This window comes from Narcine bancroftii, chromosome 6 (genome assembly GCF_036971445.1).
Source record: "Narcine bancroftii isolate sNarBan1 chromosome 6, sNarBan1.hap1, whole genome shotgun sequence".
NCBI lineage: Eukaryota > Metazoa > Chordata > Chondrichthyes > Torpediniformes > Narcinidae > Narcine > Narcine bancroftii.
This window is the reverse complement of record NC_091474.1, coordinates 196498314-196519454: the sequence shown is the minus strand read 5'-3', so window position 1 is coordinate 196519454 and position 21141 is coordinate 196498314.

Genomic DNA, 21141 nt, shown 5'->3' with positions numbered 1-21141 from the left:
GGTTCTCCTAGATCACATTATCACTTTAGACTGATATTACTATGTGTTAATATCAAGGCTTGTTATATTGTAACTCATTTGGTTTCTATCCAGAATTATTTTTAAGAAATAATGTTTTATCAACACATACATATGGATTTGAATTACATTTATATTAATTTGTGATATGTATATAATACGACATGCTTCTTTGCTACATTCGTAGACTTTATATGTAGGATTAATATGTTAAACTCAATAAATCTTTTTTTTTAATTAATCTACAAACAGGTTAATAAATGAAATCGAAGACAAGTGAGATTTAACTTGATTCTTTCGTAAAATTCTTCTGACCACTGATCTTGTAAAGAGAATAGGGCTTAATATTGGCCAAATTATAACCCATTGGGACCAATTTGCAAGTTAAGTAATTTCACTGAAGCATATGATAGGCTGAATTAATAAATGGATTGGGAATTAAAACACTAAGATGATATTGCAGGATGTCTGCTTCATTAATTGTTGATAGAATACACAAACCTAAACTTTAAAATGTCCCTCTTCAACCTTTAAGTTTAACAATTGATTTGAGGATAGTTAAATTAAAAAGTTTATTCTTTGGAATGCATAAAAAGTATTATGATATTCCCAATATTATTCCACTAAAAACATTAGATTCTCACTGATCAGGGTCTCAACCATATCAGGCTTTTATAGGAAAGGGAGATACAAGTTAATCATAATTTGAAGTTTTAATACGAAACAAAATATTTTGTACAAATCTTTGAAATGTCATACTTTTCTCAGAATAATATAATAATGCTTTTCATATCCACAATGATTATGGAAAGAGCTGTTGACAAAACCAAGTTAAAAAATGCATGGACAAAATGGAAAAGTGGAAATGTTAAATGTTCATTGTGAATTCCTGCAAAGAAGGTTAGTCTTATTCACTCACTTTTTACTCAGGCTTTCCCACCAGCCTTTATGTATTTCATAGACACTGATTATTTTAATATGTAGTTATGACAAACATGTTGAAAGGTCAATGCAATCATGGGAAACCCAAGGTGTCATTTACTGCTTGTATTTAACTTGCTCTGGTCAAAGACCATCTATTTTCCAAAATGTACTATTCATCAGCAATGCCTCATCATAAAATATGTCATTACTAGGAAGGGAGTTCTAATATTTTAATATGGTAGTAAACAAATACAAGTTAGCCATAGGATTATATTTCTATAAAGTAATTGAAAAAAAATCTTTATATGTTTCCACACAATGGATTTTTATGGTAATTAACTCAATTATATTTACTCCCAATCTTTATGTATACAAGATAAACATTATTCTGTCCACAGGACCATTCACAAATGAACAATAAAACAAAATTTGCTAGAAATACTCAACATGTTGGGCTGTAAATGCAAAGAGTGAAACAGACCTTGTATATTAAGTTAATGACCTTATAAGAGTACTAGGAAAATTAAAGATCAAAAATGTTTTCAACTGCAGAGAAGCTAGAGGGGTGGAGTGAAAAAGAATAATGTCAATGATAGAATGGAGGCCAAAATAGATTGAAAGATGTATATTTGTAATTTTTCAATAACCATGTATGCTAATATTTATTTGTTATGCATTAACCATTTTGCTAATCTTTCTCTAAAATCCTTTTTTTTCTTTATGACTTCATAGATATTTATTTCTAGGCTTTCAAAAAATTCTATTTAGAATGATCCTACTCCAATGCATTTAAAGAGTCTTCATTTAATATTTTATTTTCCAAAACTCTCACAAATCCAGAACAACAGTTCTCAACAATGATATATTACATTGGAGGAGTCCCATGATGAAGTAGTGGCCGGGGTCGGGAAGAACCAGCCCTCTCCAGAGAAAAGAAAAAAAGTCGGGGGAAAAAAGCAAAGTTCAACAAATACAAAGCATAAGAAAAAGAGGATAAAGTAACAAAGAAGAACCAGGAGATGGAGTCGAAAAGAGAGAAAGCCAGAATGACAGAGAAAGAAGAAGAAAGAAAATTGCCAGAAAAAAAGAAGACAGCCTTACCTGTACGTGGGAGCAGGGAACCCCCATGAAGAGGATTGTCTGACCCCCGAAGCTGGTAGGTGCCCGGCAGAGCAGCGACCACCCAAGCAGCAGACTTCAAAAATGGCTCTTCAAGATGTGCAACTGTGCATGCACGAGGAGTCGCGCATGCGCAGTGTACATACAAAGGAAAATGCCAATGGGAGGGAGGCCCAAATGAGGCACAGCCAGCAACAGGGCACCCAGCTGAAGGATGCCCAGCGACAGGAGGAGCAGGAAAGGGGCGACCAGCGACAGGATGTCCAGCAATGGGATGTCCTGCGGCAGGGGGCCTGACAATGGGAAGCCCTGCAGCAGGAGGTCTGACAATGGGACAGGAGTGGCTCACCTGGAAGAGCTGAAGAGGAAACAACAGTGAGGAAAGAAGAGACACAGAGAAGAGAGGGAGAAGACACAGAAAAAGAAAAGAAGACAAAGATCTATACTGGAAAGGAGATAGACAGACTATAGCTAAAGACTATTTTGAAGACTACATGAGGTCATTAAAAGAGATGTTAACACATGAATATTCTCAGCGACACTAGGTATTATTCTATTTAGTAGAATCCTAGCGAAGATTTTGCCTGCAATGGAGAGCAACGTGATTCCCCTGTAGTTTGAGCAGTCTGATTTCTCGCCTTTGTTTTTGTACAGGGTGATGATGGTGGCATCACGAAGATCCTGAGGCAGTTTACCTTGGTCCCAACAAAGCTTGAAAAACTCATGCAGTTTGGCATGCAGAGTTTTGCCGCCAGCCTTCCAGACTTCTGGGGGGATTCCATCCATACCTGCTGCTTTGCCACTTTTCAGTTGTTCGATTGCCTTATATGTCTCATCCAGGGTGGGAACCTCATCCAGCTCTAGCCTTAGGGGCTGTTGAGGGAGCTGGAGCAGGGCGGAATCTTGGACTGAGCGGTTGGTACTGAAAAGAGATTGGAAGTGTTCTGACCATCGGTTGAGGATGGAGATCTTGTCGCTGAGGAGGACTTTGCCATCTGAGCTGCGCAGCGGGCTTTGGACTTGGGGTGAGGGGCCGTACACAGCCTTTAGAGCCTCGTAGAAACCCCTGAAGTCGCCAATGTCCGCGCTGAGCTGTGTTCGTTTGGCGAGGCTAGTCCACCACTCATTTTGGATCTCCCGGAGTTTGCGCTGAAGATGGCTGCATGCGCGACGGAAGGCTTGTTTCTTCTCTGGACAGGACGGCTTTGTAAGGTGAGCCTGGTGGGCAGCTCGCTTCTTTGCCAGCAGCTCCTGGATTTCCTGGCTGTTTTCGTCAAACCAGTCCTTGTTTTTCCTGGAGGAGAAGCCCAGTACCTCTTCAGTGGATTGCAGTATGGTAGTCTTCAACTGATCCCAGAGGGTTTCAGGGGACGGGTCCGTGAGGCGGGTTGCAACGTCAAGCTTTGCTTTGAGGTTTGCCTGGAAGTTTCCTCTCGCTTCGTCTGACTGCAGTTTTCCAACATTGAACCTCTTTCTGGGGGCTTTATTGTTCCTGGGCTTTGGCTTGAAGTGAAGGTTGAGCTTGCAGCGAACCAGCCGGTGGTCAGTGTGGCATTCCGCGCTAGGCATGACCCTGGTGTGGAGCACATCTTGTTTGTCACTTTCTCGCACCAGGATGTAGTCCAGGAGGTGCCAGTGTTTGGATCGGGGATGCATCCAGGTGGTCTTAAGGCTGTCCCTCTGCTGAAAAAGGGTGTTTGTAATGACAAGCCGCTGTTCTGCGCAGAGCTCCAACAGGAGGCGCCCATTGTCGTTGCACTTGCCGACGCCATGCTTGCCCAGGATTCCTGGCCAGGTTTCTGAGTCTTTGCCGACACGAGCGTTGAAGTCGCCCAGGATGACAACCTTGTCGGCTGTAGGGGTACGTTGGATGAGGTTGCGCAGGTCGGTGTAGAACTTGTTCTTTTCTGCTGGTTCCGCCTGGAGGGTTGGAGCATAGACACTGATGAGGGTGATGTGACGCTTGTTTTGAAGTGGGAGTCGCATGGACATGATTCGGTCCGAGAGGCCTGTCGGAAGGTTTTCGAGTTTGGAGGCAATGAAGCTCTTGACCATGAAGCCTACACCAGATAGGCGTCGTTCATCCGAAGGCTTGCCAGACCAGTAGAGTGTGTAGCCCGCGCCGCGTTCTTGGAAGCTGCCTACATCTGCCAGGCGGACTTCACTGAGAGCGGCTATGTCGATGTCAAGTCTGAGGAGTTCATGTGCAATGAGGGCAGACCGACGTTCAGGTCGATGGCTGTCAGTCTTATCTAGCATGGTTCTGATGTTCCAGCATGCTAGCTTGAGTTTGTGAGCATCTTTTGAGGGGGAGGACGTGGAGGGGGAGGACTAACAGAGGAACCACTGACATGGTCTTTGCCCTCAGACAGCTCCAAGAAAAGTGTAGAGAACAAAACAAAGGACTCTACATCACCTTTGTTGACCTCACCAAAGCCTTCGACACCGTGAGCAGGAAAGGGCTTTGGCAAATACTAGAGCGCATCGGATGTCCCCCAAAGTTCCTCAACATGATTATCCAACTGCACGAAAACCAACAAGGTCGGGTCAGATACAGCAATGAGCTCTCTGAACCCTTCTCCATTAACAATGGCGTGAAGCAAGGCTGTGTTCTCGCACCAACCCTCTTTTCAATCTTCTTCAGCATGATGCTGAACCAAGCCATGAAAGACCCCAACAATGAAGACGCTGTTTACATCCGGTACCGCACGGATGGCAGTCTCTTCAATCTGAGGCGCCTGCAAGCTCACACCAAGACACAAGAGAAACTTGTCCGTGAACTACTCTTTGCAGATGATGCCGCTTTAGTTGCCCATTCAGAGCCAGCTCTTCAGCGCTTGACGTCCTGCTTTGCGGAAACTGCCAAAATGTTTGGCCTGGAAGTCAGCCTGAAGAAAACTGAGGTCCTCCATCAGCCAGCTCCCCACCATGACTACCAGCCCCCCCACATCTCCATCGGGCACACAAAACTCAAAACGGTCAACCAGTTTACCTATCTCGGCTGCACCATTTCATCAGATGCAAGGATCGACAATGAGATAGACAACAGACTCGCCAAGGCAAATAGCGCCTTTGGAAGACTACACAAAAGAGTCTGGAAAAACAACCAACTGAAAAACCTCACAAAGATAAGCGTATACAGAGCCGTTGTCATACCCACACTCCTGTTCGGCTCCGAATCATGGGTCCTCTACCGGCACCACCTACGGCTCCTAGAACGCTTCCACCAGCGTTGTCTCCGCTCCATCCTCAACATCCATTGGAGCGCTCACACCCCTAACGTCGAGGTACTCGAGATGGCAGAGGTCGACAGCATCGAGTCCACGCTGCTGAAGATCCAGCTGCGCTGGATGGGTCACGTCTCCAGAATGGAGGACCATCGCCTTCCCAAGATCGTATTATATGGCGAGCTCTCCACTGGCCACCGTGACAGAGGTGCACCAAAGAAAAGGTACAAGGACTGCCTAAAGAAATCTCTTGGTGCCTGCCACATTGACCACCGCCAGTGGGCTGATAACGCCTCAAACCGTGCATCTTGGCGCCTCACAGTTTGGCGGGCAGCAGCCTCCTTTGAAGAAGACCGCAGAGCCCACCTCACTGACAAAAGGCAAAGGAGGAAAAACCCAACACCCAACCCCAACCAACCAATTTTCCCTTGCAACCGCTGCAATCGTGTCTGCCTGTCCCGCATCGGACTGGTCAGCCACAAACGAGCCTGCAGCTGACGTGGACTTTTTACCCCCTCCATAAATCTTCGTCCGCGAAGCCAAGCCAAAGAAGAACACATGAATTTAATAATTTAAAAGGAAAATGGAAAAAGCAGAAGATAAAATGCAAAGTGTTGAGTTTGCCATTGCAGAAATAGGAAAAAGAGTGGAAAGTGTGGAAGAGCGGAGACAGCTGTGAAAATGGAAATAAATGAACTAAGAAGAAAACTGGAAGGAGACACAAGCTTTGTTATCTCAGAAAATAGATATGTTGGAAAACTACAGTAGACAAAATAATATAAAAATAGTGGGCATGAGAGAAGGTGAAGAACGTACAGACATGAAGAAATTTATAAAAAAGAAGGATTCCAATGGTTTTGGGGAGCAACAAATCTACAAGAAGGAATAGAAATAGAAAGCGCATCGAGCAATGGCACCGAAGCCACAACCACAACAAAAGCCAAGATCCATTTTAATAAAATTTTTAAGATACACAACCAGAGAGGATATATTGGAGCAGGCAAAGAACAAAGTAAAAGAAAAGAAACAGCCATTGGAATATAAGGGACAAAACATTTTTTTACCTGGACATTAGATTTGAACATTTAAAGAAGAGGAAGGAGTTTAATACGGCAAAAACGACATTGTAGAAGAAAGGCTACAACTTTGTGCTGTGACATCCAGCAGTATTTAAGATATTCATCCCTGGGGAACAGAATAGACTGATCTCACATCCAAAGGAAGCCCAAGGCTTTGCAAAATGTTTGCAGGACAGGAAATGAGATGAGAAGGAGTAATTAGAAAAAAGACTGACAAGAAAATGTATAAAAATAAGTAGTAAAATAAAAAAGAGACGACGTAAATACAAAGGTTAAAAGTTGAAAAAGAGAAGGGAAAGGGAGGAAAAAAAGAGCTTTGTTATATGTATAGAAAAATAATAGTGTTTCTCTGGGGGGGGGGCTAGGGAGGGGGGAAAACCATCACTGTGAAATCAATTGACGCTTCTGAGTATTATCGCAAACCAAATGGAAAGGGGAGTTGTGGTTGCCCAGCAAGGGACTAAGGGCAACCCAAAGCGGGGGGTGTTCAATGTTATTTGGGTTAAAAGTATATTTTGTGTTATTTTTTGTGGGAATTTTAGGGGTATTTTGTGTTCTAAGCATGCTATTGTGCATTGAGAAAAGCAAGGAAAACAAAGAATAATAATGGAAGAAAGGAGATGGGGGAGCCGAGGAGGCGAGAACAAAGTGAAAACAAAGGTATAAGATGGCTACGTTGAATTATATGGCCATAAACATTAATGGAATATACAACCAAATTAAAAGGAAGAGGCTACTAATACTACTCAAAAGGGACAGAATAGATATACCATTTGTACAGGAAATGTATCTAACCAAAGCAGAACATAGCAAATTAAGAGAGAGACTGGGTAGGACACGTAGTGGCACCATCATACAGTTCAAAAGCTAGGGGTGTAGCCATACTAGTTAATAAAAATGTACCAATCAAGATAAAGGAAGAAATAGCAGACCCAGTGGGCAGGTATGTAATGATAAAGTATCAGATATACTCAGAATTGTGGAATTTGCTCAATATTTATGCACCTAATGAAGAAGATCAAGACTTTATAGAAGACATTTTTCTGATGATAGCAGATACACAGGGAAATATTCTGATGGGGGGGTGGGGGGGGGGGGGGGTTTAACTTTAACTTGGACCCAGTGTTGAATAAAACCGGAAAGATAATGAACAAAAAGAATAAAATAGCCAAATTCATGCTTAAATCGATGCAAGAAATGAAACTAATTGCTATATGGAGGAAGCAACATCCAAAAGAGAGGGAATATTCATACTCCTCTAATTGGCACAAGACATACTCAAGGATAGACATGTTGTTGTTGTTGGCCCAAATCCAAGGGAGAGTCATAAAAACTGAATACAAAGCTAGACTACTTTCTGATCATTCACCCCTGCTATTAGCAATTGAACTAGAGGACATCCCACCAAGAACATATAGATGAAATTTAAACCCCATGCTGCTCAAAAGACGGGATTTTAGGGAGTATATTGAACGCCAAATCAAAACATACTTTGAGATAAACAAAGAGTCTATAAAAGATAAGTTCATACTATGGGATGCAATGAAAGGCTTCATTAGAGGACAGACAATAAGTTATGTAACCAAGATGAAAAAGGAAAATAACCAGGAAGTAGAGCAGCTGGAAAGGGAGATAGCAATTACAGAAAAGGAATTTGTGAAAAGGGATGATATAGAGAAAAAGAGAGAATTGGCAGACAAAAAAATAAGATATGAAATATTACAAAAGTACAAGATGGAGAAGAACATAATGAAAACAAAACAAAGGTATTACGAATTGGGAGAGAAAACTCATAAAATATTGGCCTGGCTACTTAAAACAGAGCAAGCTAAAAGAACTGTATTGGCGACAAGGAAAGGTGATAAGCAGATCATGTACAACCCAATAGAGATCAATGGAAATTTTAAGGGATTTTATAAACAACTGTACCAAACAGAGAACGCCAGAAAAAATGTTAAAATAGACAAGTTTTTAACTAAAATCGAATTACCACAACTGCAAGTCGAGGACCAAAACAAACTGACAAAACCTTTTGAAATGGAGGAAGTACAGGATGTATTAAGAGAACTACCAAACAATAAAACACCAGGGGAGGATGAATTTCCAATAGAATTTTATAAAGCATTTAAAGATTTATTAATCCCACCCCTCCTGGAAGTAATGAAACAGGTGGAAGAAACACAAAACTTACCAGAATCATCTAAGACAGCAGTAATTACAGTAATACCAAAAATGGTATTAACACCAGCGTCATACAGACCAATATCCTTACTAAACGCAGATTATAAGATAATAGCAAAATTATTAGCAAACAGGTTGACTGACTGTGTACCAAAATTAGTAAAACAAGACCAAATTGGATTTGTCAAGAAAAGACGAGCAGCAGACAATGTTTGTAAATTTATTAATTTAATTCATGCAGCTCAAAGGAATAAAAGACCAACAGTGGTGGTTACGTTAGATGCAGAAAAAGCCTTTGACAGTTCAGAGTGGAACTACTTGTTTAAAGTGTTGCAGAAATTTAAACTCCTGGAAAAATATATTAATTGGATCAGGGCATTATATAACAGGCCGTTGGCAAAATTAGTGGTAAATGGATATGTATCAAACCAGTTCAAATTGAGCAGATCAACTAGGCAGGGACGCCCATTGTCCCCTTCATTGTTCGCCTTGGCAATAGAACTATTTCCAGAGCTGATAAGAAAGGAAAATTTTAAAAAAGGGATAAAGATAAAGGAGAATGAATATAAAATTAGCCTATTCACAGATGACATCATAGTATATTTAACAGAATCAGAGAGATCAATAAAAGAGTTATACAAGAAATTGAAGGAGTATGAAGAAATATCTGGATACAAGGTTAAGACAAATAAAATTGGAGTGATGGCAATGAGTAACATGGATTATACAGAACTCAAAAAAAGAATCTCCACAAGCGATACGATACCTTGGTATCAGGATAGACAATAACCTAAATCATTTGTACAAACTAAATTATCAGGCATTAATAAGGAAAATACAGGAAGACTTGGAAAATTGGAAAGAATTTCCGCTAATGTTGATAGGGAAGGTGAACTGCATTAAAATGAATGTATTCCCACGGACACAATACTTATTTCAAAAGTTACCAATTCCCTTGACAGAGAAATTCTTTGTAGGACTAAGGAGAATAATAAAGAATTTCTTATGGAAGAAGACAGAATCGAGAGTAGCGCAGGACAAATTAACAGAGAGATAAAACAAGGTGGGTTACAGTTACCAAACTTCAAAAACTACTACAGAGCTGTGCAACGAAGGTACTTATCAGATTTTTACCAGACAGGAGAAAAACTAGATTGGACTAGGATAGAACTAGATAAAATAGGAGAAAAGGTACCAGAGCATATACTTTATAAATGGGATGAAAAGCTGGTGCAATACAACAATTCACCAGTACTGCATCACATACTTAAAATATGGAAGAGGATACACGTAGAAAGAAAAAATAGATAAATTACCAAATACCAAAAATGGTATTGACACAAAACCCACTAATCTGTTTTACAATTGATAACTTATTTTTTAGAGAATGGGAGAGCAAAGGAATCAAGAGAATAGAAAATTGTTTTTTGGGAAATAATTTATTAACATTTGAACAATTGAAGGACAAATACAGAATAACACACAGTATACAATGTTTGCATACCATCAGTTGAAAGCCTATTTAAAGGACAAACTGGAAAGCAGTTTGAGACTACCAGAAGGAAGCAACTATGAATATATAATTACAGATACAATGATAATTAAAAAATTTATAACAAACATGTACATTAACCTGCATGATGAAACAATGTATAAACCTAAGCAAAGCTGGGAAAAAAGATTTAAATGTAAAGATAAAGAATGAAACTTGGGAAGAGCTATGTACAGGAACTATTAAGAACACAATAAACTCAAGACTATGTATGATACAATATAATTGGTTACACAGACTATATATCACCCCTCACCCCTCAGAAATTAAAAGAGTGGAGCCCAACAATATCAGATAGATGCTTTAGGTGTAAACAAGAAATTGGATAAACAATACTTTCTGGGAAGAACTAAGTCAGATATTAAGCAAAATCACAAAGAACAACATACAAAAAAAACATACATTTTTCTTTTAAATAATATGAGGTAAAGAATTAGGTCTCAAATTAGATAGAGCCCAAAAAAGATTTATTATGACAGCCCTAGCAGTAGCAAAAAAATGCATAATGACAACCTAGAAAATGAAAGAGAACCTAAAAATATAACAATGGTATATGGAAATGAATAAGTGTATTCCATTAGAAAAAAAATTACATATATTTTAAAAGACAAATATACATTGCTCAAACAAAGTTGGGAGCCATATATGAAATATGACAGAAAATGCTGACTTTGGACCTCCATCTCCTAAAGTGATAATAAGATAAACATGATTAGACTAAAATATGTAAAAGTAAACAACATGACTTTTCTTTATTTTTTTTGGGCGTATGTTGTTTTCTTGTATTTTGTATGTTTAATATTCATTGGTTTTGGGGGGGCGATGGGGAGGGAGGGAAGGGGAGAAAAGAGGGAAAAATATCATTGTCTATATTTAATGAAGAACATTTGTACATATTGTTGTTGATACAGTTCATAGTGCAATAAATTAAAAGTTACAAAAAACAATGATATATTACATTCAGAGCCCTTTATCACACACCCTTCCCTTTCTCTTCCCTCCCATACCCTAATATCACAAGAAAATTATTTAAATTAAACAAGCACTAAAAAAAAACAAAAAATCTTTTGAGTCACCGACCCTTAAAGGAACAAAATATAAACCCAAGTTACATAACATGAAATGAAAAAGACACAAAATAAGAGCACGTCATCTGTGCCACGATTCCCTTCATTTATCTCAGTCATTTCACTATTAGTATGGATTTTTACCTTTCTTCAATTTGGAAGTGGTTTAACCAAATTTGTGTACCTATATACTGCAGATAATGCTGCCATACCCCAACAAATGTGCCATATTTCCTTGTTAAATTGTATTTGATGTTCTGAGGTGAATATAACTGAATTTCTATATTCCATCATGTAATACTTAGTTGGGAGTTAGACTTCCACGTGACCGCTATACATTTCCTGGCTACTGCCAAGGCAACCTTCACAAATTCACAAATTGAATTTGGTACTTGGACAGTTTAGATGACACTTTCCAGGTTCTAATATATCCTAATTTCAAAATGTGTAATCGTAAAGGAAACATAAGGACGATATTCCAAATTACTATCTTATTAATCCAATAAACCAAATTTTGTAGATTCAGCTTTAAGTAGCTTTAATTTGTTGATAAAACAGATAAAAATTTTCCATAACTTAGCATTAAGAATTTCATAACAATGAATTAAAGCATTCGGCTATATTTAAAGACATAACGACATTCAACTTCAAGAAGAAATAAGATGATTAAGATGAATTCAAAGAAAATTATCTTGAGCTTATGTCTCCATGATTCATCAAAGTGTAAGATGTAAGCTCTTAGTCTGCGTGGATATTACAAAATATTACATCATGATCACTATGGTAACATAACAAACAACACTTTTCCTTAAAGAGATAGGCACAAAATTAACTAAGAATCAAAAACATAAATTTTTAACCTTTACATTCCAGCCCCTAATTATTATAATTCATATTAATGGCTAATATATAATAATTACTATTACAAATACAAAAGTAAATATGGTAAGTATAAGATTAGAAATCAAAACTTTCTGCTTCTTGTAAAAGACAGATTTTAGTAATAGGTCAATTTAAGTAACCAGTCTTGGTTTAAAGCTGCACTTGCCGAATAAAATCTTCCTTGTCCAGAACTATATCCACAATTTTCCCCAGCAACCAAGAATCTATTGGTGCAGAATCATCCATGATAATTATAATGTCTCCATAAACAAAATTCCATTTAGCTTTAGATCATTTTTGTCTTTCTTGTAAATGAAAGTTATTCTTTAATCCATCTTTTCCAAAATAAATCTGCAATAATCTGCACTTGTCTCCATCTGTGTCTTGTATAAATATCTTCTTTCTGAAATTGATCCAGAGGTATTAAAGGTTTAGATTTAAGAAGAGATGATTTGGTGTAAGTGCCTCATTGTCATTTGAATCCACAGAATTTTTTGTAATTGGATGACTATTTAAAATAGCTTCAGTTTCACACAATACTGTCTGAAGATTGTCTTCATTCAGTATTTGACTATTCAAAATGGAATTAAGAATTTTTTTGATTGATCTAATCATTCTTTCCCACACACCTCTAAGATGTGATCCTGTTGGGTGGGTTAAATATCCAACTAATTTCTTTTTGAAGTAATGCATCATGAATTTGATGTTGATTACAATTTTGAATAGCTTTTCGTAACTCCAGTTGAGCTCCTGTAAAGTTAGATCCATTATCAGAATGTAATTCCTTTTATTTGTCCATGTCTGGTGATAAAACGTCGAAGAACATTGATAAAAGAGTCTGTATCAAGTGATGATGCTACTTCCATATGAATGACTCTCGTAGTCAAACAAGTAACAACAGCTCTGTATTGTTTTTCAACACTTCTTTCTCATTTTACTTGCAAAGGACCAAAATAATTAACCCCCATGTATATAAATGGGGGTTTATCAGGCGAAACTCTGTCTTGTGGCAAATCCACCATTTGTTGTTGTCCAGGTTTAGCATTAAAAACCTTCTCAATCTCATTAATTCTGTTAGTCACAAAGGTACAAACCCTTGTGGTTTTGTTATTAATATATTTATGCACTGATATACTATCAGTCCAAAACATAGAATCTGCTAATTCCAAGTGTAATTCTCTTCTTAACACAGTGAACATTTTGCTCACCATAGTAGCGGTAGTCAATTCCATTTGAGGTCTGGTGACTGGCTTTAATGGAGCCACTCTGGCTTTTCCCATTACAAATCCACAATGTACTCGCTCTTGGTTGATGCGCAGTACTAAATAACTGACAGTACCAAAACCATCTTCGCTTGCATCAGCAAAGTAGTGTAACCGAGCAAATGTGGCAATTCCAAAGTCTGTAGGCTTAAACATCTTTTATCTTTCAAAACTTTCTAACATTTTAAGATTCTCAATCCAATTTATCCAATCTTGTGCAATAGAAACTGATATAGTTTCATCTCATCCAAATTTTCTTCTGCACAATTCTTGCAGAATTTTCTTGGCTATTAATACTACTGGTGCCAATATTCCCAAAGGATCATATATTGAGCTTATGATCAAAAGAATACCTCTTTTTATTAAAGGCCATTATTTCAAAACAATTTTGAATTTGAAAACATCAGATTGAACACACCATTACACTCCAAGAATTCTTTCGACAGGTAGAACATCAGAATCCAAGTCAAGTTGTTTTATCTCCTTTGCTCTTTCTGCCTTGGGAATAACAGCCAACATATCTTGAATGTTGTGAATCCATTTCATAAGGAAGAAACCTCCTTTATTACAGATCTCTTTTAACATGATAAAGATCTATTGCTGCTTTTTTTCTGAAACCACTGAAGTAAGACAATCGTCAACATAGAAATTATTTCTGATGATGGTTATAGGTTGAGAACTAAATTGCTCTTCATTATCTTCGGCACATTCGTGAGAGCAAAATTTGAACAACTTGGTGACGAAGTTGCTCCAAATAAATGAACAGTCATTCTTTATTCAATCATATCTTTACTGTAATCACCAATTAGGCCGCCAAAAATCACGATCTTCTGATGGTACTTTCACTTGATGAAACATTGCTTCAATATCTGCAGCAAATACAACAGGCTCTTTACAAAATCTTATCAAAATGCCTATTAAAGTACTGGTTAAGTCTGGGCATTGTAAAAGTTGAAAATTCAATGAAATTCCTTGAAATGATGCTCCACAATTAAATACTACATGTAGTTTCTCCTTTTGTGAATGTATAACTCCATGATGAGGTAAATTCCATTTCCTACCATCTTCCGAGATATCTTCTGATACCTTTGCGACATAGCACTTGGTTATTATGTCCAACATGACATTGGTATATTCCAAATGAAAGGAAGAATTTCTCTTGAATTTTCTCTTCAAATTCAGCATACGTTGTTTTGCAATTATTTTATGGTCTGGCATACACATTTCTCTTTTCTTCAAAGGTAATGCTCTACAGTAATAACCATCAACATTTTTAAAGCAATTTGAAAGTAAATCCAGAAACTGCTTGTCCTCCTTTGACGATTCTTGAATATCTGTGAGGTATTCAGGGAAATCAATTTTAAACTATTATTCCCACAGATCATTAATTTTGACAACTGAAATTCTGTTGGCATTTACATTCAACATCTCTTGATCATCATTCATTTCTAATCCTAATATTCCATTAATTATCCATCCAAGCAACGTTCTCAAGGCATAAGGTCTGTCATTTTGACTCCTTATTACTAGAGGTTTGAGAGCTTTGGGTATATCTAATCCAATTAACATCTCGATTTTAGCATCAATCTTGGGCAAGCAAACAACTTTTAGACGATCCCACTGTTTGATATCATCCTGATAGGGAATATTCTCCTTATTCACAGGCATAGTCATCTGAGTATATACACTTGGAAGTTCACAAAATTCATTGCTATTCAATCCAGAAATCTGTAAATCTGAAACTATATTAGTTTCAATGTTCTTTTCATCATTCATTGTCTTCAACAAAATCTGTGATCTTTTACGATGAAGATTAAGTTTATTCATTAATTCAACAGTACAGAATGAGGTGGTACTTCTTGGATCAAAAAATGCGTAGGCCTTCAGTATGAAGCTTCCTTTTTTAGCTTTAACCTGCACAAGGACTATTGAGAGAACTTTGTCACCGGTCTGAACCGAAGATGAAGCATCCTCTTTGACTGTCACATTAGTCTTGGATTCAGATTGTTTGACATCCTTCTCAACTTTACTTCGTTGAGTATACAGTAACTTGGGATGCTTTAAACTGCATATATCACAACTGAGTCACTTGTTACAAGATTTGCTGATGTGTCCTTTGCACAAGCAACCGGAACATATTCCATTCTTCTTTATAAAGGTTAATTTTTTGTCATACAACTTTTTCTCCAATCGTGAATATTTTTCTAAAGCATGCTTATCTTTGCAATGCAAACAGCTTTCCTGAACAGTCTCATCTTCCTTTTCCTTTGGTTTCTGTTGAGGCAATGATTTGGATCCTTTTATATCTTTATTGAAATATCCTTAATATTTCCAAATACTGGTACTGTGTTAACATGCACATGCCATTCCAAGAATTGTACAACATCCTCAAAAGTGGTGTCCCTTCCGAAATGAATCTTAAGCTCTACAACTTTGGTTCTTCATAAATCCTTCAGCTTATAAGGCAATTTATTTACAACAATTGACAAATTTGCAAGCAAATTCAGCTCTTGCAAATGTGCAATATTTCTCATTGCATTATTACATCCTCTCAGAAAGAGCGCACATGCTTGTAAAGCCTTTGTATCCTCTGATTTTACTGATGATCAAGAAAGAATCTCATCGCCTTTGTGATTTTTATGTTCATTGCCATAATGATGGTGCAATAATTGTTTTACCTTTTTAAAACCTTGTTGTGGATTCATACATTGGCAGCTTTTGGCTAACTCCTTCACCTGTCCTCCAGTATACTGTTCCAGGTAATACAGATGATCTTTAGCATTTTTAGTATTACTTTCAATGTGATGTTCAAAGAATTTCATGAATCTCAGATATTGCAATGAATCTCCATTAAAAACTGGAATTTCCTTCATAGGTAAACCATATGAACCTTGTTGCTGCGCTAACATAGCAGAAATTTCATTTTGTTTTGCTGTGAGTGATATTATATTGTCTTGTCCACCATGGCTTGTGACTGGTTGTCTTGTTGAGAATGGTGCATATGGAACTTGAACTGGTGCCATAGGTATAGGACCTCAAGTTGTAAGTGATGGTATTGATGGGGATCCTTGACTTGTCGCTGGTTCTTCAGCAGCACAAAGAGATGTCAGTGGTTGAGTATGATCAACTCTCATGGTTGAACACTTTTCAAATACTCTCCTTTTGGGAAGATTCATATATTGTGTGCTGGGAAGAGAATGAATGTCGCTCGCTCTTTCCACAGGTAGGTCATTGTCATTTGAGCACTAGCAGCGTCACCCATGGCTCCTTGCTCGAGTAGACTTGTTTCTTGAGGGTGCGGTACCCATTGATCTGCTGGAATGTTAGGTGCTAGAGTGATAGATCCTGCAGAAACCTGAGCTAATGTTTTTACTTTGGTCATATTCAGAGCATATTGTTCCTCAAGCACCAGTCCTCTTTTGTGTATTGCACTAGACCACATCATCTGCAGATTTTCTTGTTCAACTAGAAAAATATAAGAAACACATGGAGTATGTCATTCAGGCTTTCAAGCCGACATTGCCATTCAAAGAGATCAGAGTTGATATTTTTAATATGAGGCTACTTTTCTGCATTAATCCCATATCCCTTGATTCCCTATGTATCTAAACTTTGATTAATATTTGTCCTAAATAAAATGATGAGATTCCCAATTGCTTTCTTAAGAGTATCCAAAAATATAGAACTTTGTTTGGCACTTTTTGGCTTAAAATAGACCAGGAATGAATTTCTTTGTGTCTTAAATCTTTAGAAACAGCAGAAAATAATTTGTATAGTAGCTGAAAATGCATGCTATATAATGACATGGAGGTCATCAGAACCAATTTATCCAGTGCTTTAGAAAACCAATTTCCGAACACACAAGTTTTCAAAAAGTCTTACACATAAATTCTGCTGTTCCATGAACTTCAGCACAATTAAACATAGTAATCGCACATAATTCTCTGAATCCAGGGTGCTGGATAGCAGAGGGGAGTGTGCATGAAGTTACAATTGAATTTTAGGGCTGGTGGACACATTTTCTTTCATTTGTAATCTATAAAGAGTGATTATTTTCTTTTTTGCAGGCTAAGAGGACTTCTACCTTTTTTTTTATCAACGAGGAATGTTTAAGTATAATTAACCATTGGTAACTAGATTTTCTTAGGGTAAAAAAAAACACGACATGATTTGGTCATGTCTTTCCTTTCTGGATTTAGACCTTATGTACAAAGTAACCATAAATTGATTCAGTACACTCTTTTAAGCTGACATAGGCAAACATAAATTTAGCTGCAGCAGGATCAATGGCACTCATGGTGGGGAAAAGGAGGAATTAAAAATGCAAGAGAAAACTCAAGAAGTAAATCAGAAGGATAAAAGAAAACATAAGGTTGTTTTGGAAGACAATGTGAAGGAAAATCCAAAGGGTTTCTACAGGTAAATTAAGGGTAGTAAGCAATAAATTTGATCCCCTTGAAGATCAGAGTGGTTGGCTATGTATGGAGTCAAAAGCGATGGGAAAGATCTTAAATAGGTTTTTGCATAAGTATTCATTCAGGAAACTGGCACAGAGTTGTGGGAAGTTACAAAAACAAGCAGTGAGATCATGGTAACTGATACAGATTAAAGAGGAGGATGTGCTGTCTGTCTTAAAGCAAATATGACAAGATATACTCTCAGACCTTAAGTAGGCTAGTGTAGAAATTGCAGGGCCTCTGGCAGGAATTTTGATAATGTCCTTAGCCATCGTGCCAGAGGATGGTGGGTGAAATGCCAATTGATGAAGTAGGCAAAGATGATGTGGTCAAACAATAATCATGGCTTTTATTAGCAGAAACTCATGGTACAATAATGAAAGACAATAGATGCATGTACAGTTATATCCAAGGGGAGTGTCCTTAATAGTAGAGATAATGCACAGCCAATGTTAGTACAGCAAGGCTCGCCAGAGTGGAGACAGGCAGCTTGGCAGTCATTCACCACAGTGGGTACTCATGTTGTTCCATTATTTAAAAAAGGCTGCAAAAGTAACCCAGGAAATAATAGGCTGGTGAGCCTGACATTAGTAGTAGGTAAGCTATTGGATGTACAAGTGTATGGATAGCTAAAGACTGATTAGGGTAGTCAGCATGGCTTTATGTGTGATAGGTTGTGTTTAACCAATCTGATAGAGTTTTTCTACGAAGTTATCAGGAAAGTTGATGAAGGAAAGGCTGTGGATATTGTCTACATGCATTTAGTAAGGCCTTTGACAAGGTCCCATATGAGAGGATAGTCAGGAAGGTTCAGCCGCTTGTTATTCATGGTGAGGTAGTAAACTAGATTTGACATTGAATATATGGGAGAAGCCAGAGACTGGTGGTGGATTATTAATTCTCAGACTGGAGGCCTGTGTCTCAGGGATCAGTGCTGGAACCATTGTTGTTTGTCATCTATATCAATGATCTGGATGATAATGTGGTAAATTGAATCAGCAAGTTTGTAGCTGACACAAAGACTGGAGGATTGTGTACAGCAAGGAAGGTTTTCAAAGCTTGCAGAAGACCAGCTGAAAAATGGCAGATAGAATGTAATGCAGACAAATGTGAGGTATTGCATTTTAGAATGACAAACCAAGAAAGGGAATACACAGTAAATGGTATGCCACTGAAGAGTTCGGTGGAACAGAGGGACCTGGGAATACAGATATATAATTCCCTGAAAGTGGCATCACGGGTGGATAGGGTTGTAAAGAGAACTTTTGACTTATTTGCCTTCGTAAATCAAAGAATCAAGTAGATGAATTGTATAAGATATTGATGGGGCCAAATTTGGAGTATTTTGTGAAATTTTGGTCACCTAACTATGGGAAAGATATCAATATGATTGAAAGAGCACAGAGAAGATTTACTAGGATGTTGCCTGGACTTCAGAAATAGTTACAAGGAAAGGTTAGACAGGTTAGGACTTTTTTTACCCTGGAGCATAGAAGAATGAGGGGAGATTTCATATAGATACTTAAAATTATGAGGGGTATAGATGGAGGGCAGGTGAGATACAAACCAGAGGATATGGGTTAAGGGTGAATGGGGAAAGGTTTAGGGGGTACATTAGGAGAAACTTTTTCACATAGAGAGTGGGGAGAGTGTGGAATGAGCTGCTGGCTAAAGTGGTGAATAGGGTTTCAATTTTAACATTTAGAATGAATTGGAATAGTTACATGTATGAGATGGGTTTGGAGGTCTCAGGACTGGGAGTAGGTCAGTGGGGCTAGGTAGAAAAATAGTTCAGCCCAAACTAGAAGGCCAAAAGACCTGTTGCTGTTCTGTAATGTTCTATGGTTCTACTTTCAGACAGGTGGCTGATGGATATTCTCTGGCTGTTACTATAAATGAAATTTACGCATGTTCTTTAAAGTTGTTAATTATTTAGGATGTGCTGTGACAAATGTGAAAGTTTAGTACACTAATCTCAAGCTAATTTCAAAGTTTTGAATGAACCAGTTGCTTCCAAACAGTATTTTTAGTGGGAAATCTTCTTAGAATAGGACATGACTGGCCAGAGTAAAGGCAGCCATACATTATAGGAAAAGGGAAGATGAGGTGTCAAGGCTAGGTTTGGTGGAAAAATCAGAAGATTGTGAGAGGTCAGGGTACATGTGAGATGCTAGAAACTGTGGGAGCTTGTTTGTTGATAGCCAGTGGGTTTAAATAAATTCATAGTCAAGGAAGGGTTTTATTATTGGAGACATATTGTTGAGAAGCATGAGGCGTGTTAGTAGTTGGTAGATTGATAGGTGGAAGGGTCAGAGCAGCTGAGAGGTTGATTAGGCAAAGGTTCAAAATTTGACAAAGGAAAGAGGTATTGCCACTAGTGAGGTAGAGATGTGTGGTGTGTGGGCCAGAGAGAGCACTGAGCATATTATTTCAAAGATATTCAAAGGGTTCCACTGCTTATCTTGGACATGCTCGATTTAGACATACATACAGGATGATAACAGGCCCTTTCGATCCATGAGCTCGTGCCTCCCAATTACACCTGATTGACTTACATGCCCAGTATGTTTTGAAGGGTGGGAGGAAACCAGAGCCCCTGGGGAAAACTCATGCAGACACAAGGAGAAAGTAAAGACTCCTTATAGATAGTACGGGATTCGAACCCCGGTCCCAATAGCTGGCGCTGTAACTGTGTTGCATTAACCGCTATGCTAACCGTGCCACTCCAAGTTTTCCTTCGGTTACAATGAACCAAGCCTCACAAGCACAGTGAAGACCTGCTACATGAGTAGCCTGAAGATGGTGTGGGCAAATAAAGCATGCTGTCCAGGCTTGCTCTACACACCATGAGCTACCAGATGGTGTGCTTAGGGCTCTTGGTGTCTAACACGTCAGTAACATCGAGGACCTGGAATAAAAATCTCACACACCTTGTGACATGTTTTCAATATCAATTCTTCATCGTTTTCATTTTTTCATTAATTAATTTGCATAACGCACAAAAGCGTGACACTATGTTATTCAATTTCTATGCCAGACTAAATGCCCTTGCACTGTACAAAATTTGCTTTGTGAGTGACAAGGAAATGTTTCATTCAAATTTTGGAAGCAAAATTCCCATTTCATAAAAAATTTTGATTTCCCTATGGGAATGAATTTCTAGATATATCTACTAACTATCATATATGTTACATTCTAGAAATGTAGTATTATGTGACAATTACCCCCTCCATAAATCTTCGTCCGCGAAGCCAAGCCAAAGAATAGAACTTGTATCTTTACCCTTAATTTTGACCATATCCTTTCAGTTAGTCTTTAATGTTGTTGGCAATATGAATTTTCTAATGGATGATTCATGTCCCATTACAATTTG